Source organism: Acipenser ruthenus, chromosome 26, assembly GCF_902713425.1.
Source record: "Acipenser ruthenus chromosome 26, fAciRut3.2 maternal haplotype, whole genome shotgun sequence".
Taxonomy (NCBI): Eukaryota; Metazoa; Chordata; class Actinopteri; order Acipenseriformes; family Acipenseridae; genus Acipenser; species Acipenser ruthenus.
In genome coordinates, this window is record NC_081214.1 from 13,528,584 (window position 1) to 13,537,504 (window position 8,921).

The following is an 8,921-nucleotide window of genomic DNA, read 5'->3' on the forward strand; positions in this document are numbered from 1 at the left end:
GCAAATAGTCTGGACCCACATTCCAGTTGATGAAACTTGGGACCTATGATAATTCCTGTTTGCTGGAAAGACTTATTAAAGCTGAATTGTTCAGTGTACAACTGTAATTTCTGCTCCCTCTGCAACAACTGTGCCAATTCTGAGGTAGAATGGAAAATCCCTGCAGCATTATTTTTCATGTAGGTGTGCAATAACAAAACTCCAGTGTTTAAACTCAATTACAATAACAATGTTAAAACATCTGTTTCAGTTTTTTCAATCTTAATTAACTATTGATTCATTTAAAAAAGAAAAAAGAGCTTTCAAAGTCAGCCAGGGCACACTGTTCTGGTTAGCTGAAAAAAAAAATCAACGTTGTGTTTGGAAATGAATATTTCATGCACAGGCTTAGTAATTTAAAACTTCTAGGCCTAAATCTGTCTCTTTCGGTAACATAAAGTTAGAGGTTAATCTATAAAAAGTAAAGAGGCTCAATCACTTTGTGAAGCATACATTACTATTTCACAAGCAATCAGTCAGAGGGCTACCTTGGGGAGGCTGGGCTCTGTTCTTTTGTCAGTACTCTGGGCACAGGAGACTAGTGAAAGGTTTGTTCAAATTATTCAGGATGTTCAGATAGATGGATGTTTTGCTTACAGGCTGACCTCCTTGGATTCAACCATCCCCTGGGATCGGGACGATGAGCAAGGCTGGATAGGAGGCCTCCAAAGAAGACGGTTCCAGCAATTCATGTGTTTATTTATTTAGAAAGCTGAAGGAATAACAATGCACTGATAGTTACCCCTAAACCTCAATCCTGACATCAACACCCCCTTTCTCGACACCCCCTTTCTCAACACCCCCTGTCTCAACACCCCCTTTCTCAACACCCCCTGTCTCGACACCCCCTTTCTCAACACACCCTTTCTCAACACCCCCTTTCTCAACACCCCCTGTCTCAACACCCCCTGTCTCAACACCCCCTGACACCAACTCCCCCTGTCTCAACACCCCCTGTCTCAACACCCCCTGCCTCAATACCCCCTTTCTCAACACCCTCTTTCTCAACACCCCCTTTCTCAACACCCCCTGTCTCAACACCCCTTTTCTCAACACCTCCTGCCTCAACACCCCCTGCCTGCCATTCAGTCCTGAGCGTGCCTGAGACTTGACAGGTGTAACAAACTGGGTGGTGTTTTGTGTATTGCACTCATGTCCACTGTCCAGGTGTAATGTTCACCCCACTGACACAGACTCTAACAATTACAATGTAATTACATGGCTATGCATGCTCTGTAATCTAAAGCGCTACCAATCTTTACTGCCTTCACGTCACACTCAATTCTGAGATTGCAAATGAAAAGGCTGTTCAGACATCTCGCTGTGATGTCCAGCACTTAGAGGCCATCAATAAGTGACGCAAAAAAAAAAAAAAAACATGCGAATGTCAGAAGCACTTTGAATTACAAACGACAGCCTGCTTTTATTGATGTAACATTCTTCTTTGAAATAGTTTTTTTTTAAATAGTAAAAATTCAATTCAAGTTTATAGCTCAAAGTAAATAGAGTGAAGGGATAACCTATTTATTTATTTATTTATTTATTTATTTATTTTTACCATTAAGACTGTTCCAGAACTCGAATTTCATGGTGAGTAAATTAATGTTAAAGTTAAAGTAAATTAATTCTTTCTCTGTCACATATCCAACCGCTCAGAGTGGAGCTGAAGGAACACTCGGCTAAATCTACTTTTCCCATTACAACCCCCTCCCGGGAAAAATAATCTGCATTTTGGTGGTTTTTCACTGCACGGTGTATCAGATGATACATGAAGGGCCGCAATGCCAGACACCACTGAGTTTTCTGGGCATTGCTGTCCTTCACTGTGCTTAACCACTTGAGAGGGGCGTGGTCTGTGATGAGATCAAATGAATGTCCCAGCAGGTAATATTGTAAATATCAAGTGAGTAGCCCATTTAACACTCCTTTTCGACTACGGAGTAGTTGCGCTCCTGGGGGAGCATCTTTTTACTCCTTCTACTCTGTCTACCTTTTGGGACAAAACCGTCCCAAGACCACCATCCGAAGCATCAGTGTGGAGGATGAATCTTTTGTTAAAATCTGGTGTAATGAGGGTAGGGGCCAGGCAAAGACTCTGCTTGATAGTGTCAAATGCACCCTGACATTCACCTGACCAATTAATCAAATTTGGAGCACTCTTTTTAGTGAGGTTGACTAAGAGATTGACCGCTGTGGCATACTCAGGGATAAATCTTTAGTAATAACCAGCCAACCCCAATAGAGACCTCACCTGGGACTTGGTTTTGGGGTTTGCCGTGTTCTTCAAAGCTTGGACTTTGGTGATAACGGGTTTCACCCACCCATTTTCCATAATAAATCCCAAATATTGAGTTTCTAATTTGGCAAATGCACATTTTCTCAAGTTAGCTGTCAGCCAGGCTACCCTTAGAGACTGAAGGATGACCGTGATCCTAGCCAGATGCTCTCACCAGGTGGAGCTGTAGATAACCACATCGACAATATACGCTGCCGTGTACTCATGATGTGGGTGTAAGACCTGGTCCATCAGTCTCTGAAAGGCAGCGGGCGCACCATGTAGCCCAAATGGCATGGTTATGAAATGGAACAGACCATCAGGAGTAAAAAATGCAGTTTTCTCTCTAGAGCTGCAGGTTAAGGGTATCTGCCAGTATCCCTTCATCAGGTCCAAAGTTGAGATGAACCTGGCCGTTCCAGTCTGTTGAGAAGCTCGTCGATCTGGGGCATGGGGTAGGCATCAAACTTGGCAATAGTGTTTACCTTACGGAAATCAACACAGAAGCGGTTGGTGCCGTCCTTTTTGGCGACTATCACAATCAAACTCCACCACTCGCCCCTGGAAGGTTCAATCACCCCAAGTTCGAGCATCGCCCGTACCTCTTTGCTAACGCCACTTTCTGGGATATGGTAAGGTCTCTCTCGAACCATGACACCTGGGGGAGAGATAATAGCTCTCTTTGCTGATCTGGAAGTAATTGTTCCCCTATTGGAATGTCTCTGGTGCTAGGGGCTGCTAGACAGGGGTCTAAATCATCCTCTACTTCTCCTGGGGCTATAAATAAGGCCTCACTTGCTTGCCAGGGCTTCAACAAATTAACATGATAAATGTTGTGCTCATTTCGGCGATCAGGCTGATGAATTTCATAATTTACCTTTCCTATAGTGTGAATCACCTCATATGACCCCTGCCATTTAGCACACAGTTTCGATTCCGACATGGGGAGGAGCAACAGTACTTTCTCTCCTGGCTGAAAGGTTTGAATACATGCATTTTTGTTGTACTGTTGCTCTTGCCGATGCTGAGCTGATTTTAGATTGTCCTGGGACAATCGACCAACCAAATCCAAGCAATCTCTGAGTAGGAGCACATGCTGCACTACATTTTTGGACAAGCCTTTGTGCTCTTCCCACCCCTCTCTCAACAGATCGAGGATGCCGTGAGGCTGTTGGCTGTACAAGAGCTTGAACAGGGAGAACCCTGTCGAACTCTGCGGCACCTCTCTCACTGCCAAAAGGAGGTAGGGAAGAAGCGTTGGCCAATGTTTTTGCTCTTGAATCACAAAACGTCTCAGCATCTGCTTTAAGGTCTGATTGAAACGTTCCACCAAACCGTCTGTCTGTGGATGATAAACAGAGGTTCAGCTGGGACGTATTTTAAGTATTTTGTATGCTTGCTGTAATCTTTGAGACAAGAAGTTTGTTCCATGATCAGTCAATATCTCTTTGGGGATCCCTACTCTGGCTATAATCTGCGCTAGTTCTTTGGCTATCGCAGATGCACTTATAGACCTCAATAGAACTGCTTCCAGGTATCGCGTTCCATAATCTACCACCACTAATATATGCATATACCTGGAATAAGAAGGTAGCAAAGGGCCTACAATGTCCATCAGAATGCGTTCAAAGGGGGTGGAAATAATCGGCAGTGGAACTAAAGGGGTGGGGCAAACTCGACACGGTGCTACTTGCTGGCAATCTGGGCATGTGACAACATATTTCGACACATCCTTATAAAGTCCTACCCAATATCGTGCCGATATGCATTCCCTAGTTTCATCGACTCTGAGGTGTCCCAAAAAAGGGATGTCATGCGCAAGCCTCATGACTTTGGTCCGATAAGACTGGGGAATCATTAATTGTGTTACAGGCTGTCCTGTGCCCATGGCAGGGTTTACCCTATATTATAATTGCCCTTTTATAATGAAATGTGGATATACTAGCCGCCCAGCGCCTCCAACATCCTTACCTTCAATAGACCGGATCTGCCCCCAAGTGTGCACCAGTGTGGAATCGTTTTTCTGGTCCCACACTAGGTCCGCATTTGAGTACCACATGTCCGGTATATTAAGAGGGGTTGGAGTAGCTTCTACCCTGGATGGCCCAGTAACCTCACCCGCTCGGTCACACTGCGTATCAACCCCCTTTGACTGGCGTTTTTTATCATCAGAGCATTCTCCCACCAGACTCCAGCCTCGTCTCATTGATGCTCCTCCCATTTTTTGATCGGTCTCTCTCTTTTTGTTTTTCTAGGATGAAAAGTGGGGGAAAAACAAGTCAATTGTAAAGGGGAAAATCTCGCCCATCGGTTCCCCTTTCCCTTTTTCTGCCAGGGAGCTAAGGTTAAGTATCTGTCCCAATGCTGTTAAGGCAACAGGGCTGGGGCAGCAGATCTACCCCAGCTTGGGACCAACCTTGGCCTCCATGATGGGGAGATGTTGCCCATTGGGGTCAGTGGTCTAGGAGGTCTTGGTCTGGTCCCGGGTAGAGGTGGAACGGGGAGGAGTCGGTCCTCGGCTGCTCCATGGTAAGGAAGCGGTGAGTAGTCCGGTCTTGGAGGATATAAGGGAATCGTCAAAATCCTCTGCCAGTTTCACGGCAGCTTTCAGGATGTCGGGATTGTCCGGCCATATCCAGGCCTGGGTTTTGGTGCCGACCACATGGCAGAACTGCTCACCCATCTGTATCCCTGACCTCTGGGCGGGGCTTAGCCAGTGTACCATGTGGTCACACAATCGTTGTGCGACTCCCTTGGGGCGTGTATCCAGAGATCCTAGGTACTCCCTGAATCGTACCCTGTGTGTTTCCCCCGTGATGTTCAGGCGATGGAGAATGGCTTGCTTCACCAGGTTGTATTGGGCAGCTTCAGCATTAGTCATGGCTTGGTATGCTGCCTGGACCTCCCCGATCAGGCAGGGCCCTAACTGGCTAGCCTAGAACTCCCATGGCCATGACACGGTGGTAGCCAACCAATCAAATGCGACCCTGGATCATCCTCTGCCATAATTTTTTGTGCCCTCGCCTTTGGGGTCATCATCACGGGTCCTGTCAATGCGCTTGGCATCGTTGCAATCCCAACCCTCTCATTTAGAGCCATGTACCTCTCCTCTGTCCTTCTCTCCTCAGCCTCCCGTCTGCTATCCAGTGCCTCCAGCAGCGCTGACAGTGTAGCGTGATCCATCCCACATGTGTGGCAAAGTTGTTTGCAGTATGCAGGTGTCGAAGTGATGCAATGCGATGCAATGTGTATTGCACAGTTTAAACCACGGGTTACAGTCCCTAAATAATAAACCCAGTATAAACACAAACAAGGACACACACACGATCACAATTTCAGAGTGAGTGCTAATGTGTGAGTGGTGAAATACAATTTATTAGTGCACAGTGGTGAAGTGTTGTCCGGGTTGGTGCTGGCCCTAAGCGACAGCTCCCGGTACGTGTTAGCCATCGAATAAGAACAAACGAGTACAATTAGAAACGACAAAACAAACAAACCCTAAACACTCATGGTTACTTTTTATTATCCTTCAGCGGCTCTCTCTCAACAATAACAAAGGAACAGATCACCTAGCCACGTCCCCTTTCGTACCATCAGTCACGCCCCCTTGGTTAGCGAGTGCAACCGTTTCTCCTCCTGTCCGTGGTTGCCACATCGCTTCCCGTCTGGGGCGATGACTTGGTGTACCATGGCTCCGCCCCCTTTCCCTGGAATGAATTGTCAGACCATCCAGTCCGAGGCACACTGTTCCCTTTACACAGCGCCCTCACAGGTTGGGAGGGAGATTTATAACCAAGATTCATTCTTTCTCTGTCACACCATCCTCTTGCCAAAAGTTCTTCTTCAACAGATGCTTGAAATAATTACCTAGTTTTCTGGCTATTGACTTTATAATGCAGCTTAGTTACTGTGTAATGGTTTTCAATCAATGAATATGTTGTTGAATTATCTAAGTGTAGGGTGCCAGTACTTTTATCTGCGACTGTATATTTAGAGCTGCACAGGGTAAAATGACAACAAGTATTTCACCTGCAGGCAGCTAATTCTGAATATGGGCATGTAAAGGAGTGCATTACTGTGGCAGCTCCCACGGGCCTAGAGTAGAATACCTCTGTTTATTTCACTCATGTGTGTCTCTGAATGTTATTTAACTGACCGAGAAACCAAAAGCAGTAATGGCCTGCATACAGGTCAAATAAGACACACTAAAAGCATGAGGGAGCACGCACCATTACACTGTCAAAAAAACATCAAATGCCTCAAAATGTTGGACAATGCCTTACAGATGAATGAAAAACTCTAGACACAAAGGTCAGACAACTAAAGGAAGAACAAAGAAAATCAGTAATTGAGGGAAACTAGGGAACAAAACACATACTGCCAGCTTGTGTTTTAAGAGTGAAGCGTTGATTTATTTATTTTTTTAGCATTATTTATTTATTTGGACTGAAGGGAATACTGTAGATTTGACAAATATTACTCAGCAGATCCCTTCAGCAGAAAAAAACATTGCCTTGATGGATACAGTATATATCCTGGCATGGTTTAAAATACATTGAGATACAGCAACAAAATAATTCCATGTTATACAATAATATGTATAACACCCAAGCATTCTAATATGAAAGATGCACACATACATGTTTCTGTATTTTAATGATATTTTTTTCAGAGCAATTCAAAATATTTCAGTGCCACACTTCAACTCAATGTTGAGTTTTTATCTGGAGAGCAATTTTTTTTATCCAAATCTACAAACAAAAACTTTGTTTTAGTAATACTAAAAGAACTTTGTGCTTTGGCTGTCGTTTCCTGCACCAATCACTGTTTTTCCTGTGATCATGGTTTCAATATTGACTGTGTATGTTCATGAATGCATTGCAGCTTGTGGGTTCAATATTGACTGCGTTCCTTCATGGATGTATTGCAGCTTGTGGATTCAATATTGACTGTGTATGTTCATGAATGCATTGCAGCTTGTGGGTTCAATATTGACTGTGTATGTTCATGGATGCATTGCAGCTTGTGGGTTCAATATTGACTGTGTATGTTCATGAATGCATTGCAGCTTGTGGGTTCAATATTGACTGTGTATGTTCATGAATGCATTGCAGCTTGTGGGTTCAATATTGACTGTGTATGTTCATGAATGTATTGCAGCTTGTGGGTTCAATATTGACTGTGTTCCTTCATGAATGCATTGCAGCTTAAACTGAAGCATTGGTTGGTGAGGAAGTAAGCATGTTTTTCTACCCTGAAATCTACCAGAAGTGGAAGTCAAACACCTCTCAGGAGTCACTTCAACTGCAAAGTCCATTCAAAACCGTCACCTCTAGGAGTCACTTCAACTGCAAAGTCCATTCAAAACCGTGACATCAGGAACTAATAAACCTAAATATGGCAGATCGATTTGCAAACCAATAAAAGTCCTTTAGCAACAGAAATCAGACTTTCCATCTTCAAAGAAATGACTTACAAAAGGCTCCTAAACACAGGTATCGAAGGTAGATTAAGGACATGTTACAAAATTATACTTGTTTGGCCTTTGTGTAACGGTTTCAGACTGGATTGCAGACTGCAGGTGGAAGTGGCAGGGGATAGGCAGCCCCAGTTTGATACTGGAAGTTCATATTGAGATTACAGACTGGATTGCAGACTGAAGGTGGAACTGGCAGGGGATAGGCAGCCCCAGTTTGATACTGGAAGTTCATATTGAGGCAGATGGTGGTGTGAAATTAGTAATGATATTTTAGGTAGTAAAATTGTTCCTTTTGGAAATAAACTACTCTTGCATAGGTCATTTAGCCCTAGCTAACATTTTTGTGAGACAGCTCAAACTGCATTGAGTATTGCAAAGCACCTGTGCTCAGTGGGGCTCAGAGTGGAGGCTCAGGTGTTTGTGATGCAGCTGCAGTACTGGGACAGGAACATCTCTGCCTCATGTTATTCAATGCTTTGCTCAGGCCTCCTGGGAGCTGTGAGGCTTTGCAAGGGGTTGTTACGCTGTATTGAGTTTAATTTGATGAAAGTGCTTTATACAGCAAAACGTCTTCCATTTATGTGCTTCGTAAATCCCCTATCAAGTAAAGCTAAACCCTGGCTTAGCCTGTAAATGCACTAGACGTCATCCCCACATAGCTGTGAGTCGTTGTGTTGTGCTTCTGCAAAAATACCAGTAACTAAAAAATGGATATCTAATTTCATGTACGCATCTGTTTTTTTGTTTTTTTTAATAACAATACCAGTCGTAAAATGATAAATAAATGCATAAATAAATGATAAGAAGAAAGGCTCTCTATTTGAGCTTGTCAAATGTAAAGACATGGTTTCCAGGCATTTTTTTATTTGATTTGTTTTGCTATTTTAACCCTAACCCTAACCCTAGAGTCTCCAGTTATTTTACTCCCTACTGGCCCCTAGAGGACAAAGGCCAGCGTGACCTGTATCCGATATAGAGGTCTCACTTAGATATATATTGTGAATTAAACAGTCACAACTTATACAGTAGAACAGGTGCGTTTTGTTTCTCACGGTGTGTAAGGGTATGCTTTATATTGCATTGTATATTCTGTTGATCTACAATTAACTAAATATGTATCTTAATAAT